General features: G+C 42.8%; 2 long non-coding RNA genes across 3 annotated transcripts in view; one reads left to right on the top strand and one right to left on the bottom strand.

The window, feature by feature from the left end:
• The first annotated feature begins 457 nt into the window (after positions 1 to 457).
• LOC308596996 overlaps positions 458 to 19,662 on the top strand; it is a 493,319-nt gene continuing 474,114 nt past the window's right edge. Inside the window, exons 1-2 of one of the 2 annotated variants that reach the window (XR_014012772.1) lie at positions 458 to 1,519; positions 8,930 to 9,265. This is a non-coding gene — a long non-coding RNA (uncharacterized lncRNA). Of the gene's footprint in view, positions 1,520 to 3,012; positions 3,291 to 8,929; positions 9,266 to 19,662 lie in introns of those variants that run through there. The other variant, XR_014012774.1, reaches the window with a different exon arrangement.
• LOC308597007 lies at positions 1,565 to 5,374 on the bottom strand. The gene is made up of 2 exons (XR_014012792.1): positions 4,147 to 5,374; positions 1,565 to 1,737 (listed from the first exon to the last, which is right to left on the bottom strand). It is a non-coding gene; the product is annotated as an uncharacterized lncRNA (long non-coding RNA).

Genomic DNA, 19,662 nt, shown 5'->3' with positions numbered 1-19,662 from the left:
ATTGCAGCATGGCTTTGAGCTGAACTCAGCATTTCATGAGGAAGTTACTCACAAGTAACCAAGTACTGTACTTTAGAGCTGCAGTTCTAAGCATACATGCCAGGAAGTAAGTTTCACTGAACTCTCGGTAGTGCTCATTGCTGAGTACACATGCTTATGAATAGACTGCAAAAGTTTAGGACTTCAGTTACATAGAAGTACCGGTATTTGGTAAAAAAGTCATTCTTGTTTTTGCTTGGTTGACAGCTGGTGGAATTCCAGTGCTCTCAATGATTCTGTTTGTGTTTCCGTGCCACCTTGTGGTGAACGTGGTGAATGAACTGCAATCTATAGACACATTTCATTGGAATGGGTAGACCTTGTGTGCCTGTAGCATGTGCCAAATTTTATGTTATGTGTCCAGAAAAGTATATATATATGGGTTTTTAAAACTGGATGTCCTAGAAATGCATATATTTAATACTATTTCACCATATAATACTTCTCAGTGCTTCAGACCTTTTCTCTACTTTAATAGGTTTTCAGCTGTGTTGCCTCCTTTTCTTTTTCTTTTTCATGTTTCCAAATAATACAGATGGATTTTAATGGATTTTAATATGGTATTGAATTACTATGTCTATACCCAGAGCCCTTTGCTTTCGTGATCCTATTGGAAACAGGCAGAGGGCCTTCTTGGTAGTGGCGCCCTCCCTGTGGAATGCCCTCCCTTCAGATGTCAAGGAGATAAAGAATTACACAACTTTTAGAAGAGAAATGAAGGCAGCCTTGTATTGGGAGGTTTTTAATGTTTGATTTAAAAAAAAATATTTTTAGATATGCTGTAAATCGCCCATAATGGCTGGGAAAACCTAGCCAGATTGGTAGGGTATAAATAATAAAATAATAGTTGTTGTTATTGGAAATTCCATTGCTGTATAATAATGCTGGGAAAGAGTATTATGCAGTCAGGGAGCACCAACTAGATGACTTTGATCTGCTATGGCTTCTCTGGAAAGGAAACGAACTACAGTTCTGTGTTAACTACTTAGAAGCAAGCCCCATTTAATTAAATGGGAATTAACTCTCAGGTAAATGTGCATATGGTTGCAGCCTTAGTCTTGAAATAAACAATTCTGATAGCCAGACAGAGGCTGGGTGTGGAGCCTAAAACTAATTCAGAGGCAGAGACAGGGAGGACAAAAGCAGTAACTGTGAAGTGAAAATAAAATGAAAAAAGCAAAACAAAATTGGAGGTGGGGGAGGAATAACAACAGAAGCAACCCCATTTTCTGGTCGCTTTGCAACCCTAGAAACTGTTAGTATTTGTAATGCAATTTCAATGGAAATGTATTTCACATTGAATAAATGATGTTGTGGAAAGAAGGTGGCAGTTGGAAACAGGCAGTTGACAGTTGTGAGTTGCTTGGTTATTCAGTTCCACCTTGACTATGAAGGTGAGAGGGTGTGGGGACTTCATGCAAATGCTGTCTGGACCAGTTTGTAAATAATACTACTTGTTCAAATGTTGCCAGCCCGACAAGTAAGATTTATTTTCAACTATAGGTGTAAGGCATACATTTTTATAAAAAAATCACAAATAGCTATCAGAAACAAGCCTTGTTTATATGTTGGTGATGTGAGCATTAAAGGGAATATTCATTTGGTATTTATTGTTACATCACAGGCTGCCTATATTATCATCATAGTCCTTATATTAATATATATTCTGCCTTTTTCCCAGCCCGGAACTCAAGGTGGCTAACAGATAAGAATACAAAAACAAAGATAAAACAGAAAAGAGAATCATTAAAAAGTAACTAGACACTAACAGAATTAAAATGATATAAAATGATCAATTAAAAACCAGGATAATAACAAGAAAAACATCACAACGCCAGCCCTTTCTTTAAAAACAGTCAGTTCCTAAAGGCCTGTTGGAATGAAATGGCCCTCACCTGGATATGATTCAGGCTACAAAACTGTATTTTAAATAGTACTGTACATCTGTACAAAACATTTTTTGTTGTTATTTGTGTTAGCTACAAATGTAATCCAAGGTGCATGTGGAAACATCACATCTCTGCTCTTGGGCTTCAGATCATTGCCCCAGTTCACCTTCCTCAAGTTGGCGAGGTCTTGCTTAACAATCTTGATTCATTTCTGTGCCCATTTCTTTTTGCTCTTTAGATCAAAATCAACAGATAGTGAATGATGTCAGCTGGTCTTAGCTGGTGGTGCCAGTATGTTTGCTATGATTCAATTAAATACGTGACAGAGTTGCTAAGCCTTTAAAAGTTAAGTAGAAATGGAAACTTCAGAAGGTGTGGGTTCTGCCCCTGCTGTAACTAGGTTAGAGAGGAGTGGTTAAGAGATCAAGCTGTGAGCCAGGAAGTGCCTAACTCAAATTTCACCTATGCTACAAACTTGCTCTGAGGTTGCCTTGGGTAAACCACTTTCTTTGAGTCTCAGCTGCCCCAATCTGTTCTGAACATGGCAACAGCAAACTTAAAATTTCTATATTTAGTCATCAAAACATCTTTTTCAATCTTTCTGACCATATCATAGGTTAAATATTACTTAAAATTTATCATTAACAAGTTCTGGCAGTTGTGTGGGTCACCTTGGTCGTACGAATGTGACTTCATAGAAAATACAGCATTACCCAATAAATTGTTTGAACTTTTTGTGTGTAGAAGGGGAGTGAAAAAGCAGCATGCATTGCACACCTGCCCTCTTAAGTTGTAATAGTGTATATATGTTCTTATAAATTGTCTTTTAAGGGGGATTTAAAAACTTTTCTATTTACCCAGGCATTTGATGGATGACAATCCTGAAATCACTAACTGAGATAATGTTTTTAACTGTTCTTTGAATGCTAAGAACATAAAAAGAGGCTGATGGATCCAACATCCTGTTTTCACAGTGGCCAGTCAGATGCCTATGGAAACTTTTAAGCAGGACCTGAGCACAAGATTATTCCACCTTACTGCAGTGTCCAGTGTCTGTTATTCAGAAACATACTACTTCTAATCTGTCTAACCTTTTAAAACCATACAGGTTGGGGGCGATCACTGCTTCCTATGTGTTTGACTATGTACTGCATGAATAAGTACTTAAAAAAAAAATCTGTCCTGAATCTTTCAGCAGCTTCATTGGATGTCAATACATGCTATGAACTTCCAGGCCTTTTCCCCCCAGCCGAAACTCAGCTCTCAGATGAGCAGCACAGGGCTGAGCTTGCTGCCTCAACTCAAAATGGGTGTGGAGCAGAGAAAGACTCTGTGCGCCATTTTGAGCAAGCGCCAGGACACGTAAGCATTTTTAAAGCTTCTATTCCTTTCTTCCTTAACTGTTGGGCACTCATGAGAGAGGCAAAAGGCGTTTCCCAGGAGTATAGCTTCTCTGGGAGCCGAACTCGCACCAGAAAAACCGGGAGCCGTGCTATTGAGCTCTGTGGCCTCAGCCTCCCAACCCTTACTTGAAGAAACTGAAGTGACACCAAACTGAAGTGACATATCTTTGTGGAAAGTCCAAAATTCTCAGGGGGGCAGTTCCGGCACTTTTTTCCTACTTCACCCTACTGCCACTGCACCCTGGGCATAAGCTTTTCTGTCTATGGGACCCCCCTGCCTTCAGTAGCTTCAGTTTAGTCCCCGCTCAATTGTACCTGCCACCCCAGCTTTAAATTTCCGCTCCTCTTCCTCCTGGGCACTTCCTACGTACACATCCTCCCTGAGATTAAGCCTCACCTGCCTCCTTTCAAACTGCCTTCCCTTCAGACACAACCATGGTCTATAGAGACCTCACCATCATCTAAACCGATTGACAGGGCCTGAAATCCCTTTCACACAGCCCTCCCTGAACATGTTGGCCTGGGGGATTTTCCTTGCCACAGTTGCATGCTCTGCCCCTTCATCTACAGACCTTCCTATGGAGCCTTCATTTGCAAAGGAGAAGGAGAACTCCATTTTATGGCTGAATACAGTTGTATTCAGCTTAAGGACCAGGGTAGCAGGAGGCAGAAGCATGCACTGCCCCAGCAACTGCCCCCTGCCTTCCCCTACTCACCCCCACACCTATCATCTTTCTGTCCTTTTCTTCCCTGCGCATGCACACACACATACTGCCTGGAGATCATATCTGCAGACAGGTCCTATAGATACTTACTCAGGGCCCAGTGTCTCTACCTGGGCAGTTCAGGCAAGCAGAGGTGAGGTGAGGATGCAGCCTGGAGAGGTGAAGTGACAAAGCTTTGCTCACTGACACCAGGGGTCAGCCTGCCTGGCCTTAGAGACACTCTGAAGTCATTAAGCCTGTCCCACTGACTAGCCCCTTTCTGCCTGGATAGCACAGCTAGCTCAGGAAGGAAACCAGCCTGGTCTCATAGACAGTCACTCAGGGAGCTCACAATGCCTTACCCACTGACATCATGGACAGCTCAGGGAGAAGCCTTTCCAGTCTTGTGCAGATTTGCAAAGCCCTGCACAAGTTGGGCCCAAAACATGATTCTGTATGATCTCAGAAAATTGATTCTGCATTACTGCACAGTGTGTCCATTTGTAAACATATGTAGGTAGGTGGTTCCAGCAACAGGGAGTGAATCCATTCCACACCAGTTCAATTATTTCGTTGGTGGGTGTATATCAAGATCACAGTCACCTTCTTTGTTGACCTGGGACATACAGAGGGAAAGGCGTGGATAACCTGTTCAAGGGAAGTGTTTTCAAAGTAACTACACACACCCTAGTGGACAGCAGGAGCTAGAGTCGATCTAGATTGAAAACAGCATGTTGAGGATAAGCATGAAGGTTCCAGATGAAGAAAAACCACACCTTTATGCTACAAATAATTTTGTATATACGCAGCCTATGTTGTTTGGGAACCCTAAGTTGTTCCTTTTTATAGATGTGACCAAAGTAGCACAGTGTACAGCAACACAGAAGTACCTCCAACATTGCTTCTCATAAGATATGAATGAGTCATAGATTCTCCCTCCCTCTTTCAAGAAGTCCAAGGATTGCAGACTGAGATTAGTCTCGCTTACTACATCTTACATAACATATGGAGACACCAAGGTCTAGTTTGTACAGCACGGCAAGCCTTGGGAAGAGAAAGCAACTTGTTCTTGGCTACAGCTCATGGTTACTGAAGAGAGCTTCACCACAAATCCCAGTTTGGAAAACATGCTAAGTCAAATCTTCACTTAGCTCAGTGCATCACAAGGACAAAAAAAAAAAAAAAAAAAAGGCTGGAGAGGAGCAAAGCAGCCACAACCTCCTCCCCAGAAACACGCACATTTGCAGGTAATCTGTAGTTTGGTTTACCGTGCCATGTGAACCAAGCCTATATTTCCTTTAAAAATTCCTTTTTATAGCCCCGTGACCTTAAGAGTTGATTTCTGTCATGCGCAATGCAAAAACGTGGCACTGTGGGTTAAACCACAGAGCCTAGGACTTGCCGATCAGAAGGTTGGCGGTTCAAATCCCTGCGACGGGGTGAGCTCCCATTGCTTAGTCCCTGCTCCTGCCAACCTAGCAGTTCGAAAGCACGTCAAAGTGCAAGTAGATAAATAGGTACCGCTCCGGCGGGAAGGTAAACAGCGTTTCCGTGTGCTGCTCTGGTTCACCAGAAGCAGCTTAGTCATGCTGGCCACATGACCCGGAAGCTGTACACCGGCTCCCTTGGCCAATAAAGCGAGATGAGTGCCGCAACCCCAGAGTCGGTCATGACTGGACCTAATGGTCCTTTACCTTTACCTTAACCTTTTAAACCCAACCTGAAAGTGCTAAACCCAAGACTAGACCAGAGTTCTGCTACATGGCATTTTTATGCAGGAGCTGCTCAAATGGCAGACTTGGCCCTTTTAGTACTCCATTGGAGCAGTTTCTCATGAAGCGCTTTTCATGGGCAAAAAACATGCACTAGATCTGGATTGCGTGTGGACTACATGGAAAAAACAAGTTTTTCTTCTCTATTGATTCCAGAATAAAGTGCTGTCTGTATGCGCAGCCATAGTTACTTTAAAAAAACACTTTCTGTAGCAGTTTGGAATGCAGACACATGTTGTAGAGATGCCGTGCATGCCTGTGCAGACATTTTGAAAGACAGAAATTTCATTGAGGATTACAAACTTACAACCCTTCTTGCTTACCCTGTTTGTACGCTGTGGTTTCTACACCCTCCACAGTGATAGGTTTGACGGCATAGAATACACACACAGAGAGTACTGGAATGCAGGTATCTTGTATTTTTAAAATGTTGAATTGTGGAAGAAACAAGTACAAGATGCCCACACTCACTGTGACCTCCCTAATAACTCTACACACTTGTTTTCTTTTCCACTGCTCTCCTTAGCATAAGATGGGAAACTGCATTGGGAACTCTTATTCTATAAAGATAATGGGAAATGTTGGCTTTGTTTCCAGTCACCTTCCTTCTATAGATTCAGCAATCTCCCTACTCTACATAAGCAGTTTGGAACTGCTGCTTAACGTGCAAATTCTTATTTATTTAGTCTGCTTTAGAATTTAGAATATTCATTTATACAACCTTAAAATATAAATGACTTCCCTTCTTCTCTTTCCATGGTTCGTTTTGCATAGCATAAATCCCTGCATATTTTATAGAAACTAAACCATTCAGTATTCCATTATTACTTCCATCAAAACTTATTTACACTGTTGAATTTATCTCAATTCTGCCAACATTTTCAAGTGTACACAATTTCCTCCCATATATTCAATAAACATTTTCCAATCTTCTTTAAACAAATGTTCTTCTTGTTCTCTTATTCTATAAGTTAAACCTGCAAGCTGCACATATTCCATCATTTTAAGTTGCCATTCTTCTTTGGTTGGGACCCTGTTCGTTTTCCATTTTTGGGCTAACAAAACACAGGCCGCCATAGTAGCATATATAGATAACCTTTTTTGACACCTGGGAATTTCCATCTGAATTATCTCCAACAAAAAGGACACTAGTTTTTTGGGTTTTTTTTGGAAAAGTGCTAATTATAAATTATTAAAAGTGCAAATTCTATTGATCTCTACTCAGAAGCAAGTCCTGTTAATTCCAATGGGGCTTTCTCCCAGTTAAGTGTGAACAGGACTTCAACCTGAAGTTATTTGTCTGAGATGCCTTCCTTACTTAACATAATTCTGTGCTGTGGTTCATGGGGGTTGTATTTGTTGATGGATGACTGGCTTATGATAGCCACCTCTTCCCTTCCCAAAGTGCCAAGAACTGATGCTCAGCTGGCCTGAAGCATTTAAAATATGGAACAGTCAAAAGTTGGGCAGGATTAAAACACAGCTGATGGTGGCTGACCTGTTTACTGTAGGAGGACTCATTGCCAGGATTTATCATGATTTAAATGGCTCTATCAGAATATTCTCCAGTTCTGATGTTAAATGTTAAAGCCTTTCTGTGGGAAATGTATACTGAGGGACAAAACAGAAAAGATCCATATCTAACTTTTGTGACTGACCAACTGTTGCCACCATAAAAGTCATTTTGAACCATTTTAATGGCTCCCCCCCCCCCCCCGTCTCATTAAACAATTGTAGTGTTGCCTCGCCACCTTGTGGCAAACTCAGAAAACTAATATTTCTCGTTCAACTAACATCACTTAAGATTTCATTGTTCAGTGTGCTGGAATAATCAGAGTGGAATAAAATACATTTTTAAAACTTGCAATTTGTGCAGGTTTTTTCTGCATAAAAAGATCATTTGCTGGTTTCTAAATAGAACAAATAAAGGGATTCCATGTTAATATATGTGTGTGTGTGCCATTTATTACTTGTGCATACTGCCACCTGCTGTTATACTGAAAACAAATTGTTACATTTTGAATTTGCCTAACCTGCTGTCCTGCATATGTTACTGGACTCAAACTCCCATCAGTCCCAGGAATGCTGGGAGTTGTAGTCGAGCAACCTCTGGAGGGCAATGGTCTGCTCAGTGCTGGTCTCCTCAACTTAAGCCTGGAAAGTAGATCTCCAGATTTAAAGACATTTTACTGTACTTGGAAGGAAGCTCCAAGTCGCTGGATCTTGCTTCCAAGAAGACATTGGATCAAGTTACACAATTCAAATTTTACAAATGGGGAACATGAAACTATGCTGCAGCAACTTGCCAAATGCTATTTTAGTCATTTGAATCCTACCTTTAAAAGTGCCTCTCCTCAGACCGACTCGTTTATGACACATGTATGCTGGCCTTAGGGACGCGGGTGGCACTGTGGGTTAAACCACAGAGCCTAGGACTTGCTGATCAGAAGGTTGGCAGTTCGAATCCCTGCGACAGGGTGAGCTCCCGTTGCTCCGTCTCTGCTTCTGCCAACCTAGCAGTTCGAAAGCACGTCAAAGTGCAAGTAGATAAATAGGTACCACTCCAGTGGGAAGGTAAACGGCATTTCCATGCGCTGCTCTGGTTCGCCAGAAGCGGCTTAGTCATGCTGGCCACATGACCCGGAAGCTGTACGCCAGCCAATAAAGCGAGATGAGCGCCGCAACCCCAGAGTCGGTCACGACTGGACCTAGTGGTCAGGGGTACCTTTACCTTTATGCTGGCCTTAGCTTTTGGGACTCGTCTGCCAGCTGTACTAGACAGGGATCTAGCTGGGAGAAGGGGACGTTGTTCTGCTATCTCTTTTTCCCTGCTGTGTAATCCTAGGGAGCCATTGCAAGGTGAAGATGATGTCTTAGACTCCACAAACGCCTTGCTTCTCATGTTCCCCTTTTCCTTGGGGAAGGAAAAACAAAGAGACTAGGTGAAGCCAGAGAGTTCTCAGACCAAGTCTACTTGCAGTGGTAACTGCAATATTTCTCTATAGATTGCCCAGAACAAGGTACTGTAGCTAGCACCCTTATTAATGAAATTAAATAAATACTACTTTCTGGAAACTAGGGTGCAACTGGCTGAATACAAAATAGATTTTTGTGTCTTACAGGTCAAGGTAACAAGAGAGAAAATCCCCTTATTGTGCTAAGTAGCGCACAGCTTTGAAGAGTAGCAGAGAAGCCATATAAGGTTTGCATTGTGACATCATCTCATCAGTATAACTGCCTACCTAGCTTTATGACATCAACCTATCTCTGAGAGCTAGTTATTTAGAGAAAAATCTACTGCCATATTCAGCTGAAAAGTGCCTCCCCTGGAATGCTGTCTCCTACTAATGCCACTTTCAGGGGCAATAAGCTACCGCAATAACTGAAATATCGCCTCTCTGCATATACCAAGGCCCCGAGATCATCTTGTGGTGTCAGACGGATGGTGTCATGAACTGGTAGGACAATGGGAAGGAGGAAGTAGATCCTGGTGTGGGGTGTAGCTGGGACTGGGACACACGGCAAGCTGGGGGTGGGGAAGGAGAGGTTGGTGTAGGAAGTACTCATGGGGTGCTAGAGGATGGCAGGGGGGTGGGGGGGGCGGGTGCAGGAACCAGAGCAGTAGGCCCCATCAAGAGAGTCAGAGAGGCTCCTGTCTCCACAAACATGGCAGACTGAGGTATAGGGAGCAATGGAAGGTATGCTCAATGAGAATGAGACTGGCAAGGGCCCACAGCCCAGCTCCTTAGCTGTCCAGGTGGGGCTCACTAACTCTGGGAGGAGGTGTGTGATTCCTTAGCTGGAGTAGGCTCAGAACAGGTGGGGGGTCACATGCCTCATCAAGCCCAGGTGCTGCAATCAGAATGTGGAGTATAAAGGGGCAGCAGAGCTTGAGGTGCTGTTTCTGCTCAACTGCCCATGTTGATGGACCTCAGCTTGGAAGCGCCAGGATCTCTACGGGACTGTGCTTTGATTCGGACTTTGGGCACGTGGGTTGACCCTGCACCGGGAGCTTGACATACTGATTTGCTGCCAGGTAAGCCAGGGGTTCAAGACAGGTGGTAACACATGGATGGGTCTTTTCTGCAGTGGCCTCCCATTTGTAGAATGGTCTCCCTCGGGAGGTTCAGCAGGTGCTTTCATTATCTTCTTTTTTGGTGATCACTCGTAGCCAAGTAAGATTGTCTTCCATAAACATAGATACTACACTTGATCTTAGCCAAAAGGCCGAGAAGCGATGTTGTACATTGTTTCTAAATTTATTGTTGTACATTGTTTTGTCTGTTTTAACCATATTTGCGCAGCAGTTTCTAATGTTGTGAGTGTCCTCTATTTCAGAGGCTTCTACTCTGCAGCCTATTATAGTTGTTTTAACTGCAAGTCTTTTAGTTCTTATGCTCTTAGAGTTGTTTTAACTGTGTGTCTTTCTTTGTTTTTAGTTCTTATCTGTTTTAATTATCAGTTTTTATCCATCCATTATCCGTGTTTAATCTTGTATTTTATTCAGATGTTTTATCCTATGCCTGTTTCTTTGTCCTCATTTGCTCTAACAATTATCGGTTAAAAAAAATCCTAACTGCTACTTTATTTATATGCTTTTCTTAGTCCTGGTCTGTGACAGTAATAAAGTTCATTCATTCATTCATAAACATGGTTTTAAAAGTGAATCCGTAAGTGACCGTGGAGCCAATTCTGGAGCTGCAAGTCCTTCCACAGTGGGGACGTAGGTTTCCGGACGGGAGTTGATCATGGTGATGGCTAATCAAGCATGCTTCCTCTTAGCACGTTTCTCCCTTTCGTCCCGAGTTCGAGTGTCTTCAAAACCCGTGAAACCTTTGGTAAAGGCTGTTCTCCAATAGGAGCACTTACAGGCCAGTGTTTCCCTTTAGGCGCCAGGCAACAACCTTCCTCTTAAACCAGGCCTTTCAAAATATTGTGGTTGGGGGGGTTATTGGGTTGTCTTTGTTTTTATTCTGTATTGTGATTTTGTGCTGCGAACTGCCAGGAGATCTACGGGTATAGGGTGGTATACAAAACTACTACTACTAATACTCACTAATAATGACTCACGACGGGAAGGTGGAAAATGAGGCGGAACAGCTGGCACAGCAGTAAGTTAAACTGCAAACCACACTCCCTCCAAGCCGCCCAGTTGGGCGCTTACCTGTGGGCATGGTGTGCCAACCAGGTGAGTGGGGCAGGGGGCGTAACACCCCCTGCATGACGCAGAAATCGCGTCCTGCTCACAACGCCTCCCCTCTTGGAGGGAGGAGAGGCTTACTACTACTAATACCTAGGGGGGATTTTAAGCAGAAAAAAGACAGGAGAAGAGTGATTTCCAGATCAAGGTCTCAGCTTCTTTCTTCTAAAAGTTGTATAGTTACTTATCTTTTTGGCTCCTTATCTCCTTGGATTACGTAACTCCATATCCTCCAACATTTCTCAGATGTGTTACGGAAAAATCTAGGTGCGAGGCTGCTCAGTCACCCAGCTCATCGGGCAGAGTCCGCGGGTTCCTGTAGAATAAAGGAAGGAGTCCAGCCACCAACCAGAGCAAATAGCTGTAGACCAAAGATTAGTGCTCAACAGGTTCAAAGAGGAATTTTGAACCCCGAGGATGGGGTGACAAGGACTTTTAAAACTTTCCCACCATATCCCAGAATACAGTTCGTACAGCATCATTGATACATCATTGATATGTCACAAAAGGGGAGGGGTAGACAGGGGTTACACAAGTTAAACCTTGGCAAACATGTCCAGACAAGTCCTTGGTACAGGATTAGCATAAGCAGACATGCCAGGGCAAGACCCAGGTATAAGATTAGCATAGGCAAACCCCTCTGAAGTCCCACCACCCAAAGTACAATAGAACTTCCTTTGCATGTCTGGACCCCTTGGCAAGTCTGGTGATGGGATTAGGCTTTCCTTGGCCAACAATCAGCTCAGCAATTGTCACCTCTGGGCACTTCCTGGAGTCCCTTTTCCAAGGCAAAATAGCGTTGGAATGGAGGAAACTGGCAAAGGAGTTGATTTTATATGATTTTTAAAGCTAGGTAACTTCCCTGAACTTTCAAGTAGAAAGGATGCATTTATGCATAATATTTGTAACATTTAACAACTTTAAAGATGTGCTCCCCCCCCCGGTAATTTCTGTAACAGATGAAAATAGAGATATTCGAAGGAAAAGTAGGGCATTCTAGGATCATATCAGAAACCGAGATGGCTTCTGTAAATCCAAGACTGTTCATGGAAAATAGGGACACTTGGTGGGTCTGGTGTACTCTGTTCTTCTAGATTTCCAGCTCTGATCTGTAGAAAAGAGGACAATTTAAGGAATCAGAATACCTTGTTAACAGCCCCATTCCTCCTGCTACTGCATGTTTGGGCAATATTGTTTTATACTTTACTGCATTTTTGTAGAATCACAGCAGCTGTGGGGGATATCAATATTCCTCAATGGAGGCAGACAGTATAGGAGTTTGCTTTTGCTCTGTGATTGCACTTCTCAGTGTCTTATGACATAATGTAGCCATGAGATTACATTAGCCACAAACTTTGCAGTACTCTCTCAATTTAATTTAATTGACAATGGACAAAAATAAAATTCAAATGATCCCTTGATCCCTCAGACTCCAGGAAAACAAGTAATTTGTAAGCAATGCTGCATTTGGAAATATCTGGGTGTTGTGATTGCATACATCCCCACCCACATCAACCATGTGGGGTCTTAACACCAGCATTCCACCCAATACTCTCTCACTCTGGCTGATGTGAACCGCTCAAGGTCTCATGCGGATGTTATTGCAGACTTCTGGCCTCTGAAATTTTAGATGTTCTCTGCCATTAAGTTAGGGCTCATCAGTTTTTGGGACTTCCGGGGTGGCGCCACCGGCAATGGCGGACTCCCTCTGAACTGGAGGGACCAGCTCCGAATGAAACGGGTCTTTTCCGCTGCGGCGTAGTGGGGACCCTTCTGGAAATCACAGGCGGATGAAGCCTGTGACCGTGGGACTCGGCGGGCACCCTTAGCGCCCCCCAACCCACAAAGGAACCCACAAACGGGCTCCGAAGTGAAGAGGGGGAAGTGGTGTGGTGCTGTGAGTTAATTGCTTTTTCTGTGGAGCGAAGCCGCATAGCCGTTGCCGGAGAGCGCTGCCTTTTTCCTTGGACAATTTGGCATCTAAAATAACCAACCGTGAGTACTGGAACATTAAATATTTGGACTTCAAATAAGAACTGGCGAAATAAAAAGGAATTTGGACTTTAAATTAACCCTAATTTGGTACTGAAATGGGAAGGTTTAAACAGGAAGTCACCCTTCCGTTTCCTTGTAGTCAGAACAAAGCAAAGACAACACAAACTAGAGCCTTAAAAATCACTTTTAAAGGATCGACTTTCATCATTTAAAATCGCTGAACCCCCCTTCGGTAGCAGGAGAAGAAGGGGGACTTTTTCCTGAACTGTTTAAACCTGCAGAAGTGAAGCTAAAGCAAAGTAATTTTCCACCGTCCTGACCCTGGAGCGGGGTGTCAGAATTGATGTTTGAAGCTCATTGACCAGAAACAAATGTCTTTGACAGATAGTTAAAAGAAGAGAAACATTGTGACTCCGTTGTTTCCTTTCGTCTTTTAAAAGAACAAATATGGACAAAATATCTTAAAAAAGAAACTTTGTTGCTATTGTTTTCAAGAAAAAGAACAACCAGAAGTTTTTCCCCCTAGAGGGGAACTGTGAAATTGTAACTAAATCCTGGGAATTTGCAGCTGTTACTGATTACAACTGTGGGAAAGGATTTGTGACCTTGTAGGACAATGCCTTCAGAAGCACTGTTGGGTGCTTTCTGTAAAATAAATGCCCTATTGGATCAGTTAAGTCAGAAGACGGATTTTATGACTAATGCGGCCAGAACCTTTGAACAGGTAGTGGGAAACTATATGGAGCCCACTCAGGAACCAAAACAGGAGCGTGCCATGACAGAACAACTGAAAGAAGAGGACCTTGCTGAATCTTGGGCGCCAGGGATGGAGGGACTTTTGGCCCAGCAGGAAAATGAGCCTTTGGATTTGATAAATGTACTTGGAAAAAACCAGATTTGGAAAGACAAAGTTTGGATTGATTTGGAAATGGGGGGTTGGACTGACCCCCCTATGCAGGGATGTTTGGACTTTCCGAGTCTGGCAATGGGCCGTCAGAGGTTTGGAGCTGCTGGGACTCCCAATCTTGGAGGGAATCTGAAACATGTTTTAAAATACCACATGGAGTCTAGTCTGGACTATGAGAAAGGGGCTGATTTGTTGAAATGGGTCAAAAACACTACCAAGCTGGAGTTCCCATGAGTGAAAGGAAAATATGAAGAAGAGCTGCGGAAGGGACATGGAAGAGATTTGAAGGTCTCGGATATAAGACCACCAGGTTAATGTGCCAGACTAATGGGTTAAAAGAAAAGGACTGACAATCCTGGGACTGGGGAGAAGGGACGCTGGAAGAAGATTGATTGTTTTTATTCTTTTTTTTTCTTTTTATTATCAGAAATGTTTTATGAACGTTGGAAAAATGTTGAAATGAAATTACTTGGCTCTTGTAAAAATGTTTAAAGAATCAGGTAAAAAGGTTATGGTTATGAGAAGCTGGTAAAAATAAGACTTAAGTCTTAAGTTTTAAGGTTTTTTATAAGATAAGATGAAAATGGAGTAAGGTAATGTAAGGACAGAATACTATGAATTATGGAAAGGATTTGCTGTGATAATTATTAATCAAGATACAAGAGATGGGAGGATGAGGAGGAGGTCATGGAAAGAAGGTAATGAAATTCGAGAATTTGAAAATGATGGTTTTATTTTTTCTTTTTCTTTTTCTGTTTCTGTCTTTTTTCTTTGTAACTTTGTCTTTTTATTTCTTTGTATTTTTTTTAAAAATTCTTTTTTCAATAAATACCATTTTTTAAAAAATAAGTTAGGGCTCATCATGAGATGGTACTGATGCATGGGTGATGACTGTTAGCAATATTGTCAGGATACAACCATCTAGTGAGTTTTAGAGGCTTCCTCATGGGACTTTTCCATTTCCTTAATTCTTGCTACAAGGACTCATCAAATGTGACTTACCTTTGAGACATTTGCCCTTTCCAGAGCCTCCTTTTCCGTGGTGGGGCAGATTTCATTGCATTCATATTGGTGGGGGAGAGACCAACCTCAGTATTTAGTTCATTCCCCTATCACCCCCCACTCTCTGCAAAGCAATTAGTTCCTTTTTGAACCTATACACTTAAAAGAAGTTCATTCTTCGTTTTAAATACTGTACTTTCATTTGGAAAATGCAGTATTAACTAGTATTGAGTGCCACCTGGTGGTTGAAGTCAGGTAAGACATTAAGCAAACCAGTTTCTAAGAAGCACTGTTTGCCTAACACTAGAACGGAATAAGCACATCAATGAATACAACAGAAATAAGCACATTTCTCCTAAGTCTCTTGCATCTAATCCTGCAAAATGATGTATTATGCCCAGTATTTAACACTTCAGTTTGAATCAGAGAGCTAAATACAATGTATAATATTCCTTCTCCCCACACCCTTAGTGTCGTGAAAAACAGAATCAGCATAATATAGACTGTGACAAAAGTGATCTGGCAAACTTGACAGCTGGGCCTGAGAAGCTGTCTATCAAGTGAGAGTGAGGGATAGACTTCTTAATAGAATCTAAGGATGGTGTTGGGCTCACTGACATTTCGGACTTGTTAGCTGGGAGAGAAGGCAGTCAGCCCAAGAAACAGAAGTTAGATGATTTCCTCTAAGCCTTTTCTTGAAACATGCATCATTCTCGTGGCCCTTAAATGACTACTGGAGTAGGAATAAGGTAGCTAGAAATTATAATTAGTTTCTCTCTCTTGGTTTTGAGTGTAGGTACACTATATCCTTATTTTTCATCTGCAAACATTTTAGTCTACAGTGGTACCTTGAGTTAAGTACTTAATTTGTTCCGGAGGTCCATTCTTAACCTGAAACTGTTCTTAACCTGAAGCACCACTTTAGCTAATGGGGTCTCCTGCTGCTGCTGCGCCGCTGGAACATGATTTCTGTTCTCATCCTGAATCAAAGTTCTTAACCCGAGGTACTATTTCTGGGTTAGCGGTGTCTGTAACCTGAAGCGTATGTAATCTGAGGTACCACTGTATACTGAGGGATGCTCCATTTGGGGAGTTAAGTGAAACTATAGTTTGCCTCCTGCTTGGAGAAAGCTTTCCCTGCCATCCTCCTCTTTGACATCTTACCCTTGACACAGCCTCCTGCTCCCAGCCCACCTAGAGCAATGTGCCCAAACAGGGCAATATTACTTCAGTCATCTGTATTAATTCATCAGAGTCTGAATGGTTTTTTTAATCTGAAATATCATAATCATATCTGAAGAAGTGTGCATGCACACAAAAGCTTATGCCAGAAAAAACTTAGTTGGTCTACAAGGTGCTACTGGACAATTTATTATTTTTATTTTTATTTTTACTGCGTCAGACCACCATGGCTACCTACCTGAATATGAAAGATCATGTCTGTTAGACTTTGCAAAACAACTGTATGAACAGTTTTCTCATTTGCATTTTGGCAATAAAGAGTAAACACAATATCTTTTTAAATTTGTGAACAGGTGACTGTATTATTACCTAGCCGTTTCCAGCACACTTTCTGTGAAGGTTATCCAGGATAGCTAATAAGTCGAGGCTGCATGTTGGCCAGCAATGCTCCTTACAGTACCTCTACCTTAGGCTGTCCATACATCTTGCTATGTTAGTTGGGTGCTGTTGACATTTGTTGACAAATGGTTGACATAGTTGTACCCAATGCCTATATAGCTATATGTAGGATATACAGTGGTACCTCTGGTTACGTACTTAGTTCGTTCTGGAGGTCTGTTCTTAACCTGAAACTGTTCTTAACCTGAAGCACCACTTTAGCTAATGGGGCCTCCTGCTGCTGCCGTGCCGCTGCTGCACGATTTCTGTTCTCATCCTGAAGCAAAGTTAACCCAAGGTACTATTTCTAGGTTAGCGGAGTCTGTAACCTGAAGCGTATGTAACCTGAAGCGTATGTAACCCGAGGTACCACTGTACAGTGGTGCCCTGCAAGACAAATGCCTCGCAAGACGGAAAACTCGCTAGACAAAAGAGTTTTCCGTTTTGGAGGTGCTTCGCAAAACGAATCTCCTATGGGCTTGCTTCGCAAGACGAAAATGTCTTGCGAGTTCCTGCGGGTTTTTTCCCCTCCCCCCTTTTTCTAAGCCGCTTATCCGCTTATCTGCTAAGCCGACAAGCCGCTAAAAGCCGCTAATAGCGCTAATAGCGCTAATCCGTCAATGGGCTTGCTTCGAAAAAACCGCTAGACGAAGAGACTCACAGAATGGATTCTTTTCGTCTTGCGAGGCACTACTGTATATGGTTTGGATACAGTGGGTTTATCCCTCTGTCTCACCCCAGTGGTTGTGGGGTGCAAAATTGTTAGGCGTGCACAATTTTCCTGGGAGATTGCAGATGCCTTAGGCAGTTGGATGTGCATGCATACTCAGTTCCTTCATATTGCTACAGTTCAAAAACAACCGCCCTGCTCTTCCATCTCCTTTGCTCCTCTGGGGTCTCCTGCCTGAAACATGGGAGACAAGACATCATACTACATGGCACCCATGGTCTCTCCTTTTGGTCAAGTTTCTGCCATCCGTTCTCTAACACTCTGACCCCTTTCTGTTTTCTAGAGCTAGGTAAAGGTAAAGGTACCCCTGCCCGAACGGGCCAGTCTTGACAGACTCTGGGGTTTGTGCGCCCATCTCACTCTATAGGCCGTGGGCCAGCGCTGTCCGGAGACACTTCCGGGTCACGTGGCCAGCGTGACAAAGCTGCATCTGGCGAGCCAGCGCAGCACACGGAACGCCGTTTACCTTCCCGCTGGTAAGCGGTACCTATTTATCTACTTGCACCCAGGGGTGCTTTCGAACTGCTAGGTTGGCAGGCGCTGGGACCGAGAAGCGGGAGCGCACCCCGCCGCGGGGATTCGAACCGCCGACCTTTCGATCGGCAAGCCCTAGGCGCTGAGGCTTTTACCCACAGCGCCACCCGCGCTAGAGCTAGGGATGGGCAAAGAAAGAACAGAGCAGCGACCTCACAATCCTATCAGCCAGTAGGGAGCATTTCATCCTTCTTGCTGGACCTTATAGTTTTCGGCTATCATTTCAGTACTTTTTAATGAAACCTGTAACCAGGGGTGTAGCGTAGGGGTGTGTGCTAGGGTGGCCATGCCACACATTTTAAAGGGAGTGCAAACCAAGGGCTGCACTGGTCAGCTGGGCTTCCCCCTGTGTGGATGGGCAGGCGGTTCCGTGTGTCCCCGCTTTGCTCTGGTGGGGGTGGAGTTGCTCTGTCAGCATCAGCAGTGAGGGCTGGGATGGTGCCCCGTGTGTACATGCCCTCGCCCTAGGCACCAGCAACCAACGCTACACCACTGCCTGTAACCAGCTATTGGACCAATTGTTCTTTTCTTCTGTAGGTTTTGATGGAGTAACTTGACAACAAATTATATTCAAAATTAAGGAGATACCCCCCCCCCCCAATTAGGGAAATAGTGCAGTGGGAAAGGCTTAAGGCACCCAGAACTAGGGCCTGATCCAAATTGAGACTCTTCATTCCTACCCTACTAAAGAGTTACCACAAATGTTTAAAAATCCACACTGGATGCTATTCATAGATGTATTGTGTCATGTTTTGTTTGGCTCCTGTTCAGAGAGCAGTTGGACATCCCCCCCCCTTTCCTCCCTTTGGCCATTATATAGCATCTTTCCCCATTCAGTTATTTGCACTAATTTGCTAGTATGGTTGCCAAAGTAAAGTCTCCTGGATAAAAGAAAAATGCTATATACATTTGCTCCCCAACTTATTTTTCCACCCTAGACATTTAGTAATAAATAGTTAATGCTTGATTCCATATAGCAGCTGGATAAATGAGAAAATTGTTTGACTCTCTGATGTTGCTATCTTCCTGTGCATTTCCCATCTCCACCCCTTGATGCTTCATTTAATACATATATCAACTGCTTTAGGGTAAGCCCTTGGGTTTGCAAGTAAATTACAGTAAATCACAAATAATTGGTATTCACCACTCCAATAGCAATTTCACACCATGGCTAAGCCCTTTTACATTTCCCCCAAAGGGTTTCAAGTACCTTGGAATATTTATCCCATCGTCCATGCAAAGTATTTCAAAATGACTCATTTTCTGAATGTTAAGTATTGTGGCATTCTATGATTTTTTTTCCATCCTCCCCCTTCTTAATATTTCCCATGAGACTGAAAAATACTGAAATTCCTCTGAGTTTTGAAAAGGGTGGATTTTAATTAACTGCCCAAGAGAAGTTTTACAGCATGGACTGTTTAGGCTCAAGTGGTGTTAATACATTCCTACATAACACCTTCATAATGGTTTCTTCATATTAGTTTCAAAGAAGGCGTGTGAGTCTATATAACTCTTGCACTATTTAATGAGGCTTTTTTATTCTTACAAGTTATTTGAAAATATTTTTTCTATGCTATTTCTGGCGTATAATATTTTTTTTGTACTCGCAATTCATTTTCATAATCACCTCATAATCATTTTCATAATAATCGCCACATATTTGTGTTGAAAATGTTGTTTGGAATTATGAAATGCCACAGATAATTATGAAAAGCCTGAGGTGTGCGAATTGAATTTTGAAGCTGCTGTTTGGTGGCGAGGCCCTTTCCATTCCTTCCTCATTCCACAATCATACAATCCATTGGTCTTCACCTAGTGGGTCACAGCCTGTCAGGTGGGGGATTCTCAAGGCTAGGGCAAAATGCAT

This window comes from Podarcis bocagei (assembly GCF_964188305.1).
Source record: "Podarcis bocagei genome assembly, chromosome: 11".
Lineage (NCBI taxonomy): Eukaryota > Metazoa > Chordata > Lepidosauria > Squamata > Lacertidae > Podarcis > Podarcis bocagei.
The sequence above is the reverse complement of the archived record's forward strand: the minus strand, read 5'-3'. Positions and strand labels throughout refer to the sequence as shown.